This window comes from Pectinophora gossypiella, chromosome 25, assembly GCF_024362695.1.
Source record: "Pectinophora gossypiella chromosome 25, ilPecGoss1.1, whole genome shotgun sequence".
Taxonomy (NCBI): Eukaryota; Metazoa; Arthropoda; class Insecta; order Lepidoptera; family Gelechiidae; genus Pectinophora; species Pectinophora gossypiella.
In genome coordinates, this window is record NC_065428.1 from 4,957,381 (window position 1) to 4,981,782 (window position 24,402).

The window sequence follows — 24,402 nt, forward strand, 5'->3', positions numbered from 1 at the left end:
GATAGATAAGGTAACGAAACAGACAAGACGATTCCATAAAGTTACTTATAATCTCAAATTTTTAACGGCCTCCGTGGTCCAGTGGTTGAGCGTTGGGTCTCGGGTTCGAATCCCGGCGCGGACATATCACAAAAATCACTTTAAAATCCCTTGTTTAGTTAGGCTGATCCTCTGATAGTCCATAAATATGATTCGTGTTTCGGAAAGCACATTAAGCCGTCGGTCCCGGTTACTACTTACTGATGTAAGTATGTAGTCGTTACATGAGTCATGTCAGGGGCCTTTGACGGCTCAATAAGAACCCTAACACAAGGGTAGATGAGGTTGGTAATCCACCTCACAACCCAGACGATAGGAGAAGATCTTGAATGTTATACCCCAATTTCACAATCGGCGATTATGTACAAGAACTATAGTGTACGGTCACGAGCATTAATATGTATACACTTTGGTACCATGTCACATTAACTTTATTGACAAATTGAACTGTAAGTCACATTAAATTTCAAATAATTATGTTGGTACGACAAAGTCCTAAAGTGGGTACATTATATTGCTCATGACTGTAGATGGAATACTTAGACCTTCTTCTTCTGTCGTGTTGGTCATCAGGTGGATTACTAACCTCGTGAACCATGGTGTCCGGACCATTTCATTACGTATTTTTATACGACAAAAATAGGTATATTATAAAAACGAGAAGGCGGAGATGGGAGCCATCGGCACGGAAATACAGGACGGAAAGGGCAAATCACAGGGACTGTAACCTGGAACCTGAGAGAGGGCAGTAGCAACTGTGAGTACTAGTCAGAGGTGGAGGACAGGAGTCCTATTATGGCTTTGAAATAGACTAGTTTGGGCGGCGGCCCCATCCCACTCGCGTCATATATATAGTACGGAAGAGTAGTAGTAGAAGGCAAGAGGAAAACCACTGCCCTATTTATCCTTTAAAAAAAAGTTGTATGGAGAATGCTACACCGACGATAGAGTGACTCTTAAATTAGTGATGATGATAATAATAGTTTCATACTATAATTAACTGTTTTCATCTCGAGCTCCTCCGTGCTTCGGAAGGCACGTTAAGCCGTTGGCCCCGGCTGCATTAGCAAACGTTAATAACCATCAATCCGCACTTGGCCCGCGTGATGGTTTAAGGCCCGATCTCCCTATCCATCTATAGGGAAGGCCCGTGCCCCAGCAGTGGGGACGTTAATGGGCTCATGATGATGACTATAATTAAAACACATAATAACGGGTTCTTACCGCGTTTAAAGCAGGGATATGAGACTTCCGATATTTCGACACTGTTGCAAGTGTTGTAGTTTCATACCAGTTGATTCCCCATCTTACTCTTACCTACTCTATGGCCGAGGTCCCCTAACGCTATGGAGACGTGATTCGAGTACTAAATAATAATTATGTACTCCCTCCGAGGTTACCTTTGCAGACGTGTTCTTATTTGCTATGTTCCTGCCTTCAGAAAAAAATAAATGATGCTTTTTTCTTTTTTTCTCTAGGATTTCGCGTGGAATTTCGCCCGGGATTTTTGGCTTCCCGACTTGTTGTCGCAAATGGGGTTAATTCGTCGAGAAGAAAAGTGTTTTTGTGACTTTATTTTAGAGGAATATTGTTATTTTGATGTTCCTTTGAGGAGCAGCAGGTTTTGCTGTCCTGTGAAGCTTGTTCCTTCTTGACACTACAGTAGTCTATCAGTAAAGTTATCAGAATTAGATTTTGTATCTTGGAGCAATAGCATAAATACGAGAACACTTTAGCGAGCATTCTATCGAGCGTTCTTGCTCATGAAAACGTTCATAGCAATGTTTGGCTCTATGCTTGGCTCGGCTCGGTATTCAGTTCGACTCTGCTGACGAATGCTCGATGTTCTGTTACAAGTGAATGGTCAAGTCTATCAGCACCTTAATAAAAAGCAAGTACTAACTAATAAATGACATCAGAGACAAACTTGAAAAATGTCACATTAAAAATACATCTACGTATATTGTATGAATACACGAGTTGATAACACGTGTAACGACAAAATGACAAAAATAAGAATTGTAAAAGGCAATTTAAACAAAAACACTCTTCCTGGTAACATAACTTATGTCTTATGGGGATAACCCGACAGAACCTTTCTGAGGTAGCTATATAAAAACAGATTATAAATACAAATTCGTTCCACGCTTCGGGACCAAAATTCATAATATTTAAAATGTACATAGAGATAATATAAACTCAGGCTGGTACACAAAGTTCTAAAATAGATATCACTGCCTTATAACGAAACCCACTTAAACCCCTTTTTTTTCATTATAAGATTTGATTTTAATATATCCGGGGAGTTAAAATGGCCACATCGAAGCAATTCGTCTGAGATGGCAATATTGCAATTTGACATTTGCGCATATAAAAGTAAGTGCGCAATTCAACTGGGCCTCCCTCAACAGGGTCTCACCCAGTGGGCCGACTCGCCGGCGGCACCACCGAACTCGACAGGGCTTACGGAGGGGCGAATCTCGCCCGCCGTAGCCCGCCCCCGTGCCCCGCCCGTATTTGCGAGCGGCGAGAGCCGCTACACCAGGGGGGCAATGCCCCGAAGGTGTCCCCCCGTCGCGGGCTGCGCCCGCGACGAGACGACAACCTGACGAAACAAATGTCAAATAGTATTATTGCTTTCTTAAATAAATTGCTTCGATGTGGCCGTTTCAACCCACCTGATCTATTTAAAAATTAAGACATTTTATAGAAACATCTGAATTATCTATGTAATGTGGAGGTTCCATTAACATCGTATTTTACCAAAAATAGTTCTGACAGGCTACCTCAAGGTTGTCGGTAAAAAAAAACCGTAATAAATATAATACAGGCAACAAACCTGCTCTTATGAAGCCTCTCATCTTGTGCCGCCAGTTATTTCGTTTTTTACTGATATTTGACCCACTGTGTACCGGCTGGTTTGAGCTGGGCTGGTGTGGAAGACGACTTTGTTAAAGGAATTTCCACTCTGAACGTAAAAGAAGTAACGGAAGTGAAGTCTGATGAGTGTGGCGACAGTGGTGTGTCAGGATCGTAGTAAATGAGATTCCGTGGACTCTGACTACCCCAACGGGAAATAGGCGCGATCTTGTGTATGTATGTATGTTTATAAGCCAATCACTAAAACCCGAAATAAACCTTTGTATAGATACTTGTTTGTCGAGTACTGGCAGGAACACAAAGCTGCAGCAGTTTAAATCGAATTCTCATTCGTCGACAAAGAATATAATTTATGTAAAAATATAATGTTTATATTTTTATAAAAAAAAAAGAAAATTAAAGAATTACAGGTGAATTAGAGGTGAAGTGAGGTGAGGTAAAGAATTAGAATTAGAGAATTTTATTATAAATAGTTTAGTAACTGTTACCATTTGAATAAATACATTGTTGAGGTTGAGTTTGGTCTCCACGACAACCCGTGAGTGTTCATGAAAAAAAAACCAGTAAGTAGCCCTCTCCATATCATATATTATTATTTTGAAATAAACGGAAGCCTACTACAATTCGGAGCCGCACCGGCAATCTCCACCAACACACATCCTATGTTTAACTATAACGACGCCATGAATTGCCTTTTTTAACATTTTCATCGAGATTTTGCGTTTTGTGAACGTTATAGCCACACTCTATATACTTAACAATATTAAGAATATCGTAAAGTTAAAATTAATGCTATTATGAATGGTAACGAAACAAGCTTGCAATTTTGTAAATCAAGTTGTTAAAAAAAAAATAAGAATAAAAATGCGATTCATTCATTCATCTTACTATTTAAAAGAAAAAAGAGATATTTCTTTGAAGCTGCAATTCCGATTCATCAATGCCATGAGTGAAAGTGCTAAACATTAACTATAATAATCTCTATAAGATTACTATTTAGACCAACGCCTTGAATGCAAGCGAATTTTAACCATTTATATGACGAAAGTTTTATCTTAGTATACTTTTGACCCTGTTACATGGTATAATCAGTTTGAGATTAAGTTCATATGTGGCTTTATATCAACCGACACGGGAAATATACGATATCGGTATATTAACGCATTATTTTTAACTAAAAATACAAGATTTTCCTGCGTTTTATTTCGCCTTATATACACGTTTAAATTACAATATTAACACTTAATACTTAGTAGATTTTGACCCAGACCAATAGAAGGCTCTCATACATATTTACACACACCGTCACACACCCTCACACGTCACCGACACCACACACACACATATCACACACATACTCATGTTACATTTGTATAATTTGTAAAGGTTGATGTTTTGCGTTTGCACCAATGGTGCGAAAAGTCGCAGTGTGTAAAGGGCCGAAGCTATCGCATTTCTTACGCTCTGATTATTGTATGGCACATCCATCAAAGTCGACGCCATGGAGACATTTGCATTTCCATTTGTTTGTTTCATTAACTTCACAAGACAGGTGGTAATTGCTTTCTGAAATAACATTTTAATCTGTTATTTGTGTAAGAGCATACCCTCTCACGTACTTGCATAAAATAATACAGATATACAATTATAAACGTGACTGTAATTACTTTGGTCTAAGAACAGGAAAATTTTGTCATAATACAATTTATAAAGAAATGTTTCGACTGGGCTGTGCATGTGTAAAAGACATCATAACAGTAATATACATGAGGCATGATCGGGGGGCCTTTGGCGGCTCAATAGTAACTCTGACACCAAGGTTGATGAGGTTGGTATTCCACCTCACAACCCACACGATAGAAGAACAACAGTAACTTTAAATTATAGAATAAGAAATATGTAATCAAACTCCTATTATGAAAAATGCTTCGACATAATCATCATTGGTAAAAATAATTGACTTAAACTATTTCAGCGCGAAGTTTGACCAGTTAGAAACATTTCATGAAAAGCCGTTAAAGTATCAATTTTATGACTTTTCATTATCTCACAAACTAAACTGTCCAACAAGTTATGAATTCTGAATCTCCTTCTAAAGCCGCGCACATACTGGTGAAAAGTAACATGAAATGTTACATTCTAGCTTTCGTTGCGTGTTCGCGTGGATAAATCGCGCGCGAAACAAGCATTCACTACGAACCTCTACCGCACCGTTAATGTTTGTACAAATCACGAATCTCTCCGCGCGCGACTAGAAATCTTCGAAGCGTGTCTCTCGCGGCTAGTTTGTAGCGTGCACGTTAAAAGCACAGTTCGGGCGCGTAAGTCGTTCTCACTATGAACATTGTAACATGCACGTTACATTTCATGTTACAAACATAAGTACCCAATACATCCTACTGCTGGCACAGGCGATCCCTCAATCAACCGGAAGGGATATGGAACATACTCCACCACGCTGCTCCACTGAGATTTGGAGGAGGCATCTTGGCTAGTAGCCCAGGATCAAGGGCTTATCGTGTCTTCCAAAGAACGGAATCATCTTACTTGGACAACCAGGTGATTCAACCTGCAATGACGTAGCCAAACAAAGGACAGTCTCATAAAGTGAACCCAGACCTCCAGATCGTGAGCCCAATTGTTTTATTTCATGATCTCTCTCTGTCTCTATTTAAGAGCTTTTATTTCATGATACATTACAGAAATTTCAAAGCACTTACATGTTACGTTTCATTAGTCTGTACGCGGCGTTACTGAAAAGTTTCCAGTAAGTTTCAAAGGCACAATTTAATCGTGGTACAAACTTTTATTATCATTCTAAAATGTTCGAAGGTTTCTGAAATACATCTGATATCAGAGACTTTCCAGGCTACGTTTCTCAAAAAAATAAAAATGGCGCTGCGCTGTACAGAGTTGCCTTCGTTTGACCTTCTAATTTCATAGGTCATGCATCTCTTATCTTTGTGTTTGGGTATAAATGATGACCCTTATTATTACACCCAGGCACAACGATTCTTCACCCATTATTATTCTGATCAAAATAAAAAGAAACAATATAGGTAGCAATATGATTCTGTACCATATCTGATTGAAACATCAAGCAACAATTATTTTTATACATATATGCCTATGCTATTACATTATATTTTTGAATTAACAATACCCGAGCAATAAGAAAATAGGTAATTATCACGTTAAAACTGTATAACTCCGCCTGTATAGTTTTTAGGGAACGTAGCATCATACTTCAAAGTTTTCGTTACGATGTCACTAACACCCTGAATACCAAATTATTATTTTTAAATGCTGTATTTTTTTATATGTATCGCTGTGTGTGTACCTACCTAAATAAATATATCATAGTCTCTGCTTACCCCGGTGGGGAATAGGCGTGAATGTATGTATGTATAAAACTATAGGTGTCGAACCTTATCGTCGACTCTTATAGTGGTCGAGCTGACTGTGTCAGTAATTGTAGAGAGCCCTCAGAGCTCACCATTTGGCCGGCCAAGTAGTTAATGCCATTTGCGGCAAATCTACAATAAGTAAAAATAAAGCAGAGGCTTTAGCAACCGCTATTAAAGTAGTTAATTTTCAGTTAATTATATAATTAATTAATTACGCTGAAAATAAAACGGAACAAAATTAATAAAAGCTATCCCGTAATATATTTCCTGTTAACTTTATTTTTGATAACAGAGTATCGGATACGGAATTCCACGTCAAACCGTTAACCACGATAATCCGATAATTTGCATCGTATAGGTGCATTGAATTTATCAATTTTAATAATTTAATGAAATGCGCAATCGTCACTCATCGGATTCATTATAATTATTATCGCAATTAATTTAATTGTGTATGGCTCACTAATAATACTATATAATACCTTTATTGTGATACGACAAGTGTTATTAGTACATACATACCAAATACAAAAAAATACTATCTCGGAACAACGGGGTAACTTGCCTTCGGAAGTACGAAATCATCTTACTTTTCCGGACAATCAGGTTATTCAAGCCTGCAAGTGTATCCAACACTCGAACCACTAGATTACAGAGTCTAAGTTCAGTCCAACACAGAAGGGATGAATCCATAGATTCTCCCGTTTTCAACATACCCAACCTGAAGATTTGACAGGTCCGTTTTCTACAGAAAATCAGCCCAATAATTGTTAGTTCAGCACAGAAGTGTTTATCATTAATTACGTATTTGATTTACAGCTAAGTTTTAATTACAAATTTAAATTTACCTGAAATGAAATCCAAACTCAAGCCTTAGCAAGGTTAATTAAAGTTTTATTTTGGGGAAAACTCAAATTTCTGAAAGCCTTTGATTAAGAGTGGGTAACAGTAATAGATACGACGCCGCTGAGGGCCTGAATAGGGTTTATATATTTTTTTTTTTTTTAATTCCAAGAGTCTTATTTTTATTTTATTTTATTGGACACGCTTGTCTCTCGCTTAGTTGCACGGGCTTAGGTTGGTTTTCCGTGTGCATTCTGTACTGTATCAAGGTAATTTACTTGTCTGTCTGTATTTGTGATGACGAAAAAAAATGTTTCTTTCTTTCAATTATTTTCGAAGTTGTTTTCTAATTCATGTTTGAACCTGTTGGGCTAGTTTTCCTTTCGTGGGTTGAAATGTCAAACAGGTGGTTGCTTCAGGAAAAACTCAACCTGTCAAATCTTCAGGTTAGGTAGGCGGATCGTGTGAAAATCGGGATAACGCTAGGGAAATGACGATTTGAAAAAATGGCGTGTACAAAATTAGACTGGAAGTACCTAAATACAGCGATATTTGCGGCGAATCCACTAACGTCTAAATAACGATTTAGTTTTGAATTTGAATTACGAACTAAACAACAATGGCAGAATTTCACAGACAAAACTTTATTTTATTTTAGTCTGACAGGTCTAAAACTAGTGCTGTCCTTCATTTACAAAGAGTATAAAACGGAAATAAAGCTAGTTATACAACTGTCAAACTGAATATAAATTAGGTTGGTGTGTGCCAGAATCGAAACCAATGAGTTTGACGGTTGGCCATTTTTTTATCATTTCGGTGACATTTTTTATTTCAATAATATTCTACATATGTTTGATGATAAATAAAATTTTACTTTATTTTAAAGTATGTGCGAGAGTGGTCATCAAATACAACCGAAAGTTAATGAGATATTCAAAATTGTTTTTTATGAATCCACAGAAATGATAAATGCTAAAGCCAAGAAATTATCTCATTTCAATGAGTTGCAAAATAGCCTATGTTAGTAACTATTAATCAAAACTAATTACTAATTATTTACATTCACCTACAAATAATTCACGATTGTTGTTCCATATAGTAACAATTAGCAGCGATCACACACAGTGTTGGTAAGTAATAACTATTACATGAAGTTTACCAATTAAACAAACAGATTAATCTATTTCATATTCGCATTCCGTTCCGCTGCTTCCGGTCATAGAGTAGATACATTGAAGGTTTCCAGTGGGTCCACAGTCAAAATTAACACACCAATCGAATATAAAACTAAAGAAATTATTTTGAATCTGCGACACGTCATTTTGTGGTTCTACCATTTGTCGATAGAAGAAAATATATAAATTCGAAAGTCTTTTCAGAAAGTCAGGCTTCATTATATGATTTTTACGGACTAATTATAATAAATAATATAATATGTTAATGTTATTATTACTTAATAATTATAAACTGCTACGATCAACGTTTTGTATTTTATTATTGTTTTTCTGTTCTTTTTACGATTCTTTTAATATGTGATGTCATATTAAAAGTAAATATAATAATAAATATAAACTAATAATAAATATTTTTTTTTCTCGATTCATTTCTATTGATAATTATCCACAAACCGGTTAGCACTATAGCCCGTTGACAAGTATATTCATTCATATCACAGTGCATTTAGCTACACTATGGTAAAGTATTACCGAAATTAATAGTGTATAACAGCCTATGTGCTTCGGATACTAAGCGACTGATAAGGGAAGTTTGGGGGATTTGAAATAATAGCCCTTCTTTGGTATAATTTAGGGTTCCTAATTGTTTCTACCTGAAGATATTTATTTTATCTAATTGGTTTGGGGTGCGTTTATAAATGTTGGTACGTCGGATCAGATTTCGTCGGTTTGTTTCGTAATTAGTAGAGGTGTACGAGCTACTGTTACTGGGTCTTATCTAATTAGCGTCAAAATGGCTGGGCTTAATTGTGATATTCCATATTGTTAAATATTTATAGGCAGTACCATTTGGTACCTAAACTAAATAGACCAAACCTATGATCAGTTTGCAACGTTGCAAGTGCTTGACCCTGTTATAGTCATAGTTTTCTAGCTGTTTCTCGCTAGTACGCCTGTGTGGATTTTCTTCCTTTCCCTGAGACTTACGGATCAAATCAAAAAAACCCTTCCTAGTGCGTCCTAGCGTTTAAGTTTATGCAAGGTTAAGGTAACGCTACCGTTTTCCATGGGTACCATTGGGAGATCAAGATATCTAACTACTTCTATCGTGTCGGTTGTGAGGTGGACTACCAACCCATCAACCCTGGTGTCAGGGTTATTATTGAGCCGCCCAACGCCCCTGACATGGGTCATGTAACGACTACTTGTATAAGTAGTATCCGGGACCAACGGCTTATCGTGACTTTCGAAGCACGGATCAATTTAACTTTCGGATAATCAGGATCACAAAGTATTTTTTGTCGTACATCCCCACCGGGATTGGAACCCGGGACCTCCATATCGTGAGCACGACACTCAACCACTGGACTACGGATGTCGTCGTCGGAAGTGATATCTAACTTGAAATAATTCGTGCCCAAAAGTGATCATACTTCAACAGCAAAATGAGATACCTACTTAATACACGATGTTAGTGACAACGTAACGAATACTGAGGGGGTGATTCAGATCAAGATTCTGAGTTAATATCAAGTAGAATTTTCCGTCGTAAATTCATGATTTATACTGTTTTTAAATAATTTTCAATCTATACTCTTGTAATGGAAAATTCTACTTCATATCAACATAGAATAATGATCTGAATAATACCCTTCAGTATTCGTTATGATGTCACTTGCACCCCGTACAAATACGTACTGGTAGCCGTACAAGTACATATGGATTTTAGTGACACCGTAACGAATATTAAGGGGGATGATTCAGACCATGATTCTGAGTTGTTAAAAGGTGGAATTTTCTTTCGGAAAATGCATTAAAATCTTAGTGTTTGTTATTACTTATTTTTAGTACCATACTTTTGCGACGGAAAAATCCACTTGATATCAACTCAGAATCTTGGTCGGAATCACCCATCAAAGTTTTCGTTACGATGTCACTAACATCCTGTATTATGTTTGTTACGCAATGCCACACCTATAATGATTCTATAGGATAATTGTTTCATAATGACTTTTATAATCTATGATTTAATTTCTTAATAGCCATCTAATTATATTTCTCCGTACAAAATTATAGAGCTAATATTGCGGATGTCTGTATGATAATGTTCTGGAAGGGCCAATTTTAAATCCATATTGAGTTGATTTTAAAAGTAGCGTGGTGTTGTTCGCAACTTTTCGGAAAACAGACTAATAATAAGTAATAAATTAACGCTAGTAAAATCCGAGACATTCTATTTATTTTGACCTATCTAGTAGATAATACACTTATTGTACAATCTTTAAAGAGGTGCTTATTCTGAATGTAAACTTAAAAAAAGTTCTTACCTGGCTTTTATTATTACACGCAAAAGAATGTGATTTCCTAAAAAGGCGTTTTTCAGATACACACATAAGTACGCTCAATAACTATTCTAGTATCGTTATATCCGTGTAAAATATCAGATTTTCTTCACGGATCGTAATTTATTATTTAAAATCACCTTCTAATTACACGCTTCGGGCATTTTGCGAAGGAACTATGCCTAATGATTAAATTTATTTAATGACATTGCATTGCGTCGAATGTTATATAATGGGGAAATATTTTCTTAGTAGAGCTAACTGATGTATGAAATTACTTGTTGCAAGGTGCTTTTGTTTGTTTTTTTTTATCAATTGGATTCGTCTTTATTGATTTGACACGGGGCCTTTTAGCTTGAAGCTGATTATCGTCCACTTATAATGAAAACCAAGCACCTGAGCGCCCGTTTGCAAAATCACACTCTGATGTAATTTTCTTCAAGACAGCTTCGATTTTTTCAAATTAATTTCAATCCGCGTAAAAAATATGGCTAATGTATTGCGATTTTGTGGTTATTTTTTTAATAAAATATGCTTCTATGCTGTTCTGGGAGCAAATAAAAACATAGAACACGATACACGGTACGGTACATATATACACTACGGGCAGACATACGTACTAGTGAAATAGAAAAGTATGGATCTACCTACTACACTCCAATCTCATCAGTCATCCCATGATCATGGCACTTGCAACAGTGTCGAAATATCGGGAGTCTCATATCCCTATTTTAAACGCGGTAAGAACCCGTTATTATGTGTTTTAATTATGATAATAACCGCGTAAACATTTTTCCCTAAAAAAGTAGCATGGAAAATACTGCATCGACAAGAGCGTGGCTCTTAAATTGATGATGATGATGATGAAACATAAAACAATAGTTAATGGATCGCTTTAAGCGATAAGGCCGCCATTTTCCATGTACTTAGTTAAGAGACTTTTTGTAATTATTTCTTTTTATTTTGGTGCAATAAAGTGTATTTGTATTGTATTGTATTGTATGGATATCGTAGATTCATAACCAATCATAAGCTCACGACTATATCCTAATGGGGTAGCCATCGTACTATGACCTAAGTACGCATACCTCACCGAGCTTTCTGTTGGTCCAACATGATAGGTGGTGAGCCGTATCGCCGGCTGTAATGGTCGAGCCAACTGTGTTCGTGAAAACTGCTTAATAACTCATTGATGCAAGTCCGTTACCGGGGTTTGAACCTGCGCTCTCCGTTTGAGAATGAAGCTGGTGTACAGTCATGAGGAGTCATGAGGTGTACAGTCATGACAAATATAATGTACCCACTTTAGGACTCTGTCGCACTAACATATGTGACATTTAGTGAGACATACAGTTCAATTTGTCAAAAAAGTTAATGTGACTTGGTACCAAAGTGTATACATATTAATGCTCGTGACCGTACCACAGAACCGCAGTGACTATTATAATCATTAATTATAATTATGATTATAATACCCCCGGTCCCCGACTTGCTGTCAAAACTTTACAATTTGACACATTCTATAAAAACAAAAAGACGGAACAAAATGAGTGTTTGAAAAAAGCGAAACAGAAAAAAGAAATTCCACAGAACTGTCGATCGCTATTTTTTCCGTTTTTTCCAGGCTAATGGACATGTAATAGCTGTCTATGTCCCATAATTAGTCTAGATTCCGCTTTCATTTGCAAATTGAGAAAAAAAGACAAAGTAGACAGAACGACAGTTTTTTTTTTGTGATTCGACTTTGTTTCGAGTTGTGCGTAATAACTTAATTTGTATGTTACAGTTATTTTACTCTTGGATAGACTGTCTACTTTCTTTTTGAATCATCGTCATCACCAGCCCATTAACGTCCCCACTGCTGGGGCACGGGCCTTTCCTATGGATGGATAGGGAGATCGGGCCTTAAACCACCACGCGGGCCCAGTGCGGATTGGTGGTTATTAACGACTGCTAATGCAGCCGGAACCAACGGCTTAACGTGCCTTCCGAAGCACGGAGGAGCTCGAGATGAAAAGTTTATTTTTTGTGGTCACCCATCCTATGACCGGCCTTTGCGAAAGTTGCTTAACTTCAACAATCGCAGACCGAGCGCGTTTACCGCTGCGCCACCAAGCTCCTCAATATTTTTGAACATTTTGGTAACTTATAGCTTTATGAATTGTCTCACGGCCTATCACAATTGAACTAGTACCCACACCTCACCGAGCTTTCTGTTAAACCAACGTGACAACGTGTGTTTACAATTTTGAACATATTATCTAACATTACGAAAATAATGCTACAAAAATGTATTATAAAAATGTGAACTTATTCAATATTTTTTCGACTTTTTAGGTATCATAGACGATGTCAGTTTCCCATCGAAACATTCTATTTCCTCAATTTACAGGTTAGTTAAGAAAAGTATGGGATTCATCTTCTATCGCGTGGGTTGTGAGGTGGATTACCAACCCCGTCAACCCTGGTATCAGGGTTACTATTGAGCCGTAAAAATCCCCTGAAAGGCGCCTGAGGCCCCTTTCCCCTGAGTATGGGATTAAAAATAGTAAAAAGAAAACGAATTGCAATCATGGATTTTGTGACGGAAATTCCACTCGATCATGAGTTGAATCATCCCTCAAGCATTAGGTACGGTGTTACTAACACCCTGTATAAGTACTTATACAGTACGCTATTATGTTTATACAAATTATAGGCAAGCGTGCGTCATACTATCCCACCCACTGCGACAAACATAAGTGCGATAAAAACTATAACAGCGTTCGGGCGTTTAAAACCTCATCATCGAAAGTCATTGGGACAAATTGTGTTTCAAAATGCTTGTAAACGTGTATGTCATGAGTCAAACTAGGTAATTATTGATGTGTTTTAGAGTAGTCGTATGTAGAATATAAATACATACAATATAAATAAATACAATGTGCTGTATGACCCTCGATCCCCTCCCTACTTAAAGGAACGTTTCCAGTTCTTAGGTAGCGACTGTTCTCGTGAACTTCGCTCGATGGACAATGTGCTGAAGGCTCCTTTCTCAAGGTCTGGATACTACAGAGATTCTTTTACTGTGAAGTCCACGCACTTGTGGAATGATTTGCCTCCTGATATCAGGCATTCGAAGTCATTGGCTATTTTCAAATCTAAATTACACTATTATTTCTTGGCTAAATCATCGTCTTGCAACTAATATTCTATTTTTACTTATATGTATCATTGTATGTATATATTTATAGTAATGTATATATATATATATATATATATATATATATATATATATATATATATATATATATATATATATATATACGTATATATTATTATATATATTTTATTTATTTATTTATGTTTTTTCTCTTATTCTATTTTGTGAATTTGTGTGCAATAAAGTGTTTTATTATTATTATTATTAAATACAATATAAATAAGTAGGTAAATATATTTTTAGGGCACTCTTAGGGCAAACGGTTGCTTAGACATATAGGGTGTTAGTGACATCGTAATGAAAACATTAAAGGAAGATTGAGATCATAATTCTGAGATGAAATCAGAATCATTTGTGCAATGTTATTATCATGGATAAACTTGTTGAAGGTCAATCTAACATTTTTGAATTTACGTCATTTTGCAAGGTGACCAAGGTTTGTCATAAGGCTGTGGAGAAGAAATGACAAGAAACTGCAACATCAACTTATCTTTTAAATCATTCGTTAAGTTTTTTTTTTTTTTTTTTGTTGCACCATCCCGCATCCAAGTTGTAAATGTTTGTTTCCTTTTGTTGGTTGCCTGGAAGAAATTGCTCTAGAGCAATAGGGCCGCCCAAATTGTACTGTATTCATGTGTTTTGTCTGATTGTTGAAATTTTATTTCTGTACAATAAAGTATATTTGATTTGATTTTGATTTTTTAATTCAATCGTTGTTATAAAACGGAATTTTCCGTCGCAAAAGTGTGGATCTGAAAATAATTGCACGATAATTTTCATCAATTTTGCGGCGGATAATTCCTAGATATTAACTCAGAATCATGAGTTGGATTATCTTCCTCAGTATTCAGTACGGTATCGCTAACATCCTGTGGCACTAGTTATATTATGTACCTAGCTCGCCCCAATGTCTTCAGTCTAGGAGTCTAGATCAACATCAAGATATTTTTAAGAAAACTCAAGGAACCAATGAGTATTAAATGTAATTAATATGAAGGTCACAGCATCACGCTTGTATCTCCAAAGGGGTAGGCATAAGTATATAGTATTATACACCCACTCACTCGTCGCCAACTATGTTTTCAGTCCCATGTAATAGCGGGCGAGACTATTGCCATTCATCATCATCAGCCCATTAACGTCCCCACTGCTGGGGCACGGGCCTTCCCTATGGATGGATAGGGAGATCGGGCCTTAAACCATCACGCGGGCCCAGTGCGGATTGATGGTTATTAACGACTGCTAATGCAGCCGGGACCAACGGCTTAACGTGCCTTCCGAAGCACGGAGGAGCTCGAGATGAAAACTTTTTTCTTTTTTTTTGTGGTCATCCATCCTATGACCGGCCTTTGCGAAAGTTGCTTCAACAATCGCAGACCGAGCGCGTTTACCGCTGCGCCACCGAGCTCCTCAATTATTGCCATTAAACGGGCCCAAATATTGGGAACCACGTCATACATATTATGATCCAAACATGATGAAGGTAAGTTCATAATTGGATTCAATTTTGCTTGGCTGTCAAATACTTAAACCCACGTTCATCCCTGGTTTATTTTTTATTTGTAAGGTGGTTGGGTGGTTGTACTACCAATCTAATTATAATACCTAATGTATTTTAATATGATTTAAGTGCAATAAAGACTTTTTGTATTGTATTGTATTGTATTGCGGTTTAAGTCGAATTAAGTGGTTCGAACGGGATTCGAACCCATGTACCTTCGATGTAAGTCACGTGTTCTTCGAATATGAAGAGTATGATGAGAAAAAAATAACGAGAAATCAGGAATGTAGGTAACGGAATTCTGTAGAGTCTACTCTCTACCTATCCCAATAACAAATAGGAGGGACCTTAATTTATGTTTGTATTGGTGCTAATCCCCGTAACCACAATTTAATTTTATTTTAAGTTATATCTGTCATTTTCTTATCCGCCGAAAAGGAAAGGGACGGGTAATCGACAAGCATAAAATTTATGGAACACACGTCAATTTTAAGCACAAATCTAAAATAACTGTCTAAAAAAATTACATTGGCCAATAACCCGACAGAATTATGTTGACAGCACACGTCAAACCGTTTATCCGTTCTCCATTCACACGGTTATCCATTCATTCATTTCTTCCTGAAATTAAGAGCTGTCCATCATCCGTCCCTTTCTTTTTCGGTGGATAAGAAAATGACGGGTATAACTTAAAGTAAAATTAGGAGGTGTCTGCAGGAATCGGGGCCATTATGTAGAATGTGAAATTAAGACAATGTCTGTTACTAATATTATTTAGGTGAAGAAATATAAGTAGGCCTGTGATTACCTCCTCAAAAATACAATCATAACAATCTAAAAATTATATCGATAATATTCCCAACCAATACATTATAAAAGTATCAACAATATCTAGCACTAAAGTGTACCATAAAATTAAAACACACCGAAATGTGCCATAACAAATGTAGCTACAATAGCCTAGAGGGAGCTTAAAAACGTCTTCCCATAATTAAATATGTCAAAACAGATACCTTAGAAAATTCTTAAGCCACTTCAAAAGAACACAGCAGAAAAAATCTTCTTCTAGCTGCAGGAGGAGAAAATGGGTATGTAAAAGAACGTTTGCGTCGTTGTTACTCTGTGGTCAATTCAATAAAGTACCTAATAGGAAGTAAGTCAAAATGTAAAAAAACTCGAATGATTTATAAAGTGGCTCTTATTGATGATTATCTTTTGTTTTGTGCGTATCGGTACTTAACAGACAATTTTATCTTTTCGGTTGGGAAATTTAATAAATTCCAAAATGGATCTTATGAAAGCTATAAAAAGACTGTGTAAAAGCGATACTTTGTTTGTGACTGATGAATGAAAAACTGTGCTATCGTTTCTAAGAACAGTTAAGCTTCAGACTTTTAGGGTTCCCTAGGCAAAAATATAAATAGCCTATTTACGTCCCACTGCTGGGCACAGGCCCAAATCAATCGGAGGCGGTATATTTTTTTTATAAAAGTTGTAATACGCAAGCAATTCTGATTTATGGGATATTAAATTATGAAACCGTCGGTGGGGTTGTCATTTTTATTAAATAATTTAATATAAATATTATTAACTCTCAGACATGGTACCTTAATTATATTACCGGATGAGAGCCCTCAGCATTACCCAATTATTGTCTCGATTAGTAGTGAATACCACACATATATTATTATAGCAAATCAACAATTATTATTAATTATGTTTTTTTTCATGTAACTTACCGAATCTGTATTATTTTGGTACGCGTCTTGGTGGATACTTAACAATCAATACAATGATATATTCATTCAACGTCAGTAAAGCGTTATTGGTGATGAATTGTCGATCTATCAATCAATAATTCTTTATTGCACATAAAAATAAACTCAGGATATATAATTACGAATAAAATAAGCACAATAGGCGGCCCTATCGCCAAACTAGGGTGAAAGAAGTTTATGCATTGGAGCGCGAGATGGTACAATACAAAAAAATAAAATAAAAGTAAAGTACATAAATAAAAGTAAAGGGAATGGAAAATCAGAAGTTGACTGTGTTGACGCTGCTAGATTTTAGCAATGCGTTCAATACTGTTGATTATGATATCTTGTTGGCAATGTTGACTTCACTTAACGTATCTCCAACAGTTGTTGACTGGTTTCGTAGTTACCTGTATGGGCGCCGGCAGCGCATACCTTCTCTACGTGGTGCGACACTTCTGCTGGTGTACCGCAGGGTGGCGTGTTGTCTCTACTCCTGTTTGCTATTTTCATAAATTCAATTACTCTTCCACTATTTTCTCCCTATCATTTGTATGCAGACGATCTTCAAATCTACACTCAGGCTCCTTTGTGTGATCTCTCTGATGCAATACAGGTGACCAACAGAAATCTAAAGTGCATCGCAGACTGGAGCCACTCTTATGGCCTAAAGGTCAATCCTACCAAGACTCAGACCATTATAATTGGAAGTCGCTGGTTCGTGTCTAGAATTGACTTTAATACTTTGCCCCCTATAACGTTTGACGGTGTATATGTTCCGTATAGCCATACTGTTAAGAATCTGGGCATTATCTTTGACTTGTTTCTCCTGGAAACCTCAGGTGACAGAAGTTAGCAGGAAGGTGTTTGCCGCGTACGGGTCGTTAAAAAACCTCTTGTCGACCAAAACCAAGATCACTCTAGCACAGTGCCTCGGCCTGTCTATTTTAGATTACGCGGACGTTTGTTACCCGGATCTCTCTGTGGAACTAGTTGCAAAACTTGAACGTTTACAAAACCTATGCATAAGATTTATTTTTGGCCTGCGGAAGTTTGATCATGTTTCCGACTACCGTGCGAGGCTTGGGTGGTTACCGATTTATCGTCGGAGAGACTGCCATATCCTGTTCCTCCTATATTCCGTCCTTTTTAATCCTAAATCTCCTTGCTATCTTAAAGATCGCTTCGTCTTTCATTCTTCCACTCTCACCCGCAACCTCCGTTCATCCAACAATCTGTCTCTAAATATTCCTTCCCATTCCTCAACTTTCTACTCCAAGTCTTTCACGGTGCAAGCTGTCCGTTTGTGGAATTCTCTCCCTGAAAGCATTAGGAGAGCTTCGTCATTGGAGTCCTTTAAACGGCAAGTCAAGGCGCATTTCCTTACCTCTATTTCCTCTTCATCTTCATAATCTATCTACTCCTTTTCTTCCATAGTATAAGTAGTAGTTTGAGTAGTGATATTTATTTATTATAACAATTATAATTATGTGTATTATTATTATGTAGTTTATGTAGTCGAAAGTGTATTTATTTTTATACGCACAAGTATTCCCATGCTGCACTATCCCGCTATATTACTTAATATTCAATATCTCCTATACTTAAGGGTTGCCTGGAAGAGATTGCTACTTAGCAATAAGGCCGCCTATTGTACTAATTCTATTTCTCTTTTGTTTTGTATTTTGTTTTTTCCTGTTTGTGCAATAAAGTATTTGTTATGTTATGTACGTATTAAGAAAAATAAACATAAAATTCTACCAATATAAATAAAATATACCATAACACATAACATTATACACACATAACTTGACAATCAATTCCCTGATCATTTTTAATACCTACGGAACACTATCAAAAGCAACCGTTCTTGACCTAACGTTATTTTATTTAATAAGATCGTTCTCATTAATGATTAGATTAATGATATAAATTATTGATCGTGTTTGTTCCGTTCATATTTCTATTGGACCGTGATATTGGGATCTAAGTGTTTTTTTTTTTAAGTTCCTAATGATACTTAGATCTTTATTGTTTTGGTGGTATATGTTGCTGTGCAATGATTTATGGATTGCGGCTTGTTTTAAATCGATCTTATTGTTGCTATCGGCGTAGGTATAATGATTAAAGATTTTTTAATTATTGTAAGAACAGGCATTCGATTTTCAATTCCTTTCTAGGTTTAAGCGGGCGTTAGAATTACACTCAAACACGAAAATAAATGTCAAGGAAAGATTGTAATATACGTACGTATAAGCTGGTGATGAGTGTGTCAGAGGTTAGAGTCAGAGGTCCATCCATCGAAAGATGAGCTGAGTACCCACACCTCACTGAACCTTCAGTTAGGCAAACGTGGTGAGCCGTATCGCCGTCTATAATGGTCGAGCAGTGCAGAGGTATATACGTATAATCCTTCGAAAGATGAACTAAGTATCCATTACCGACCTTACCGAGCTTTCTGTTAGACCAACGTGGTGAGCCGTATCGCCGTTTAAGATCGAACAGTGTTAATGTCCAGGACCAGGGTTCGAACCGCCGGCGTTCCCCGTTTGAGAAGCAAGCCCGTAGACTACAGGACCCCATTGACTATTTTTATTCTTTGATCCAGCCTCACAAATCATTAAATTTCACGAACTGAATCGTTTTTGTGCTAATCAGCAAAAAGTTGACAAGATCTTTATCTTATATCAACATTTGCATATGCATTTCTGTATGCTATTTTTTTTTGGTAAGTGGTTCGCCTTTTTTAAGCCACCCACGATGCTTCATTAAGGATTAAAATAAGTGTATTCATTAAGTATAATTAACTAAATATTTTCGAGGTTTTTAGTTATATGAACTGAGACATAAATAATACGCTATTGCAAACACACCCCCGCCGCCTATATTGAACTCTGTCTATTTTTCTTTTGTTTTATAGAGGTATTTTGTATTTTCTGTTTGTGCTACTGTTTGTGCAATAAAATATTTGTTATGTATTGTTGTTGTTGTATTATTTGTTGTTGTTGTGTTTGTGTTGTTGTTGTTGTAAATAGTTACTTATGTTATGTTATGTTATAGATAGTTACTCTATATATAACATAACATACCATAACAATGATAATATACATTACATTATATTAAGAGGTAGAATAAGTCACTAAGCTCTTGTTTTTGAAAAAAACATAACATCGCGCCTGTATCCCCGAGGGAGTAGACTGAGGTGTTAAGTATTATACATGGTATAAGAAAACTAGGTATGCTCAATCCCAAGAACGTCTAATTCAGTACATTTACTAATAGTTATGATATTTATGTACTTAGATATTAAAATGTGAATATACGTGTTAGTCATAGTACAAATACAAATATACTTTATTGCACACAGCATACAAAACAAATACAGAAGCCAGTGCTGTGACGTTCATTCCTGTTCTATCTAACACTACTTGCATAACAGGACACATTAGCCCTGATTCCTGCAGACACCTCCTAATTTTATTTTAAGTTATACCTGTCGTTTTCTTATCCACCGAAAAGGAAAAGGACGGGTAATCGACAGGCATAAATTTATGGAATACACGTAAATTTTAAGAAGCAATCTAAAACATTTATCCGACAGTTGATAAATTTTAAAATGTCTGAGTGAATGTATGAATAACCCGGGCGAATAAAATAGGCATCTCGTTGATATGCAAGTCGTTTGACGTGTACTGTCAAATTATTTCTGTCGAGTTGTTGGCCGATATAACATTTTGAGAGGGTCATTTTAAATACATTTCTGCCTAAAATTGACGTGTGTTCCATACATTTTAGGATTCCTAAAATTACGTGGAATTTTTAGGGGTTTTTTTTAGAGGCCCGTCTCTTTTTTCTCTTCTCCGTGGTCCAGTGGTTGAGCGCGGTTCGATTCCTGGTGGGGACATATCACAAAAAATACTTTGTGGTCCCTAGTTTGGTTAGGACATTACTGCCTGATCACCAGATTGTCCGAAAGTAAGCTGATGCGTGCTTCGGAAGGCACGTTAAGCCGTTGGTCCCGGTAACTACTTACTGATGTAAGAAAGTAGTCGTTATATGAGCCGTGTCAGGGGTTTTTGGCGGGTCAATAGTAACTCCGACATAAGGGTTGATGAGTTTGTTACTGCACCCCACAACCCACACGATAGAAGAAGAGGCTGATAAGTATAACTTAAAATAAAATAAGATGGTGTACTGTAGTCGGAACCATTTTTTGTAACTCTGTGAATCAAGTATTTCCGTATTAATCCGTAGCTAGTAATCGAAGCAACATTTTGATACTTCGAAATGAGAACTTTGATCACGAAATTCGGAATCCTGATTTATTTCAGTTTCATTTGGAATGACTAGTACCTACTTCATTAAATCAGGGCTGAATACGTTTTCCGCATCGATACCCATTCCGATCGGAAAATTCGGTATCTGTGCAACCATTGAACTAAACTATTTGAATTTGACGTGCAACGCGATGTAATATATTTTTGAACGTTTGATTACTTTTTGGGTATTTTTTACAGAATGAACTATTAACAGTTTTTTTTTACTATTGTAGATTTGCCTTTTTACTATTGTGATTGATTTAAAACGTATGAATAACCCGGGCGAATAAAATAGGCACCTGTCTGGTGTGCAATCCGTTTGACGTGCTGTCTACTTAATTCTGTCGGGTTATTGGTCGATGTAAAATTTTTAGACGGTTGTTTTAGATTTCTTCTTAAAATTGACGTGTATTCCATAAATTTTATGCCTGTCGATTACCCGTCCCTTTCTTTTCTAACGGATGAGAAAATGACAGGTGTATCAGTTGTAACGGTGAAGAAATAATAGTCCGAAATTTGCGAGGATAAGATGATGTCAGAGAGCAGCGTGAGTATGGCGCGAGATCAGCTGATGGACTGGTGGCCCACGTGACCGAACTAGTTTTTATAGAATTAACATATCTACCCCCCGCGCCCGCGTCTCTGGTGCCTGCGCGCTGTATAGACAGGCTACCCTCTGACACATGTGTTTATTTAAAAATAATGAAGGTGTTACAAAGCCATCAAATTATTCACGCCCATGCTCTCCATCAGGGTGGGCAGAAAGGTTTTTTTTTTTAAATTTTACAATTAGCATTTAGCACACAAGCATTTTAAGCTATTAGTTACAGTTTAATACATTTATTACAGGGTAGGCAGAGCAAGAAAAACAATAAATTATTTAAATCAATTCGCGTCGCTAACAACCCACCCCCCAGTGCTGCCTCAGCAGCACTCATCTCCCATAGGAATATGTGCGACGCGAGCCACTGATCGTCGTAACACTCCAGTCTTAGTTTTCACATCCACCACCCTAATGCGTCCATCTTTGCCGGGCAACACAGTTTGCACAACCCCTTTAGGCCACACGTTACGTGGAGAGTTAGGGTCTACCACAAGCACGAGGTCTCCCACTTGTATGGGCCTCTCCTCCTGTTGCCATTTCTTTCTAGGGCGCAACTCAGGCAGTATTTCTTTCACCCAGCGTGTCCAGAACAAATCTGCCAGACGTTGAGAAATTCTCCATTGTTTTCTTAGGTACGTGTCTGAGTTGTTGAATACTCCAAGTACTGGGAGGTTGGAGGACGATCCCAACAAAAAATGGTTAGGCGTGAGCGCCTCGTCACTATGGGACTCGACTGTGACGTGTGACAGTGGACGGCTATTGACTATGTGCTCGACTTCTGCCATCAACGTACTGAGAACCTCGTCGCGGGGAGCACGTTCCTTCAGGACAATTTTCAGGCTGTCTTTTACAGATCGAATGAGCCGCTCCCAGGCTCCGCCCCAGTGTGGGCTGTTAGGCGGTATAAAGTTCCACGTGGTGCCGTAATTTACAGCTTCCCCTTTCAGCACGTCCTCGTTAAGTTCCAAGATAGACTTCTGCAGCTCATTACAGGCCCCTCTCAGGTTTGTACCGTTATCAGAGAACAATTGTAATGGCCACCCTCTTCTCGATGCCATGCGACGAAGAGCCATTATCAACGTGTCGGAAGTAAGGTTTGTGACTATTTCTATGTGTACAGCTCGTACGGTGAGGCATGTAAATAATACTCCGTACCTTTTTTCTCGACGTCGACACACTGTCACCTCCATCGGTCCGAAGAGATCCACACCACAGTACGTAAAGGCACGTTGATGATGAGCCATTCTGGCAGGAGGTAAGTCACCCATTCTGGGCGGCCGAGGTATCGTCTTTCTTATTTTACATAACATACATTGTGAAGCGACGTATTTTACGGTGGGCCTTATGCGGATAATCCAGTACCTTTGCTTCACTTCATTTACCACTGTCTCTTGGTTTCCGTGTGCAGCCTTCACATGGAAGTGACGCACGATGAGCCGAGCGATGTGGTTACGACCATCGAGTATCACTGGCTGCTTTGCGTCACGTGATATTTCAGATGCGGCGTTGATGCGGCCCCCGACACGGAGGATTCCATATTCATCGAGGAACGGCGTTAAGGTAAGTAATTTACTTGTTTTACATAATGTTTTTTTCTTTTTCAGATGATCCAGGTCTTCAGAGAAAGATTTAGCTTGAGAGAATTTTATCAACATTCGTTCAGCTTTATTCATCATCGCGCCATCTATCTGACCGGTAAACTTCTTACATTTTTTTTCGATAAACGATAATACATAACATGTTGATTTCAGGAGGCGCAGCCAAGAAGAAAATCTTTCAGGTTGCGGGACGGCAGCGGCGAGGTCAGTCTCAGAGGTAACGTTAAGAGTTGTGATACATTCTAGGTCCACGTCAGGCACATCAAGCTGCCGTCGATCCATGGGCCAAGTCATCTCTTCTCCATACAAAAACGATGGGCCATAAAACCATTCTTTTTGCAACTCACTAAGGTTACATGTGTCGCGAGTCGCCATATCCGATACGTTCATTTTTGTCGGTACGTATCGCCATTCATTCGTATTTGTTATCTCGTCAATCTCACCCAGACGATGCGCAACGTAAACTTTATAGTTTCGTGTATGGTTGTGAATCCAATGTAGAACGGTAACTGAGTCGCACCAAAAATATCGCTTCATAGGCTTAAGTTTTCCTTCTTTAATTATGGTATCTGCCAATCTAGCGGCCAATAGCGCGGCTTGTAATTCTAAACGCGGCACGGAGACATGTTTTACAGGCGCAACTCGACACTTACTCGTAATGAATGCTATCTGCGCGTCACCGTTATCATTTAACCAACGCCAATACGCGACGGCACACATAGCTTTAGTCGACGC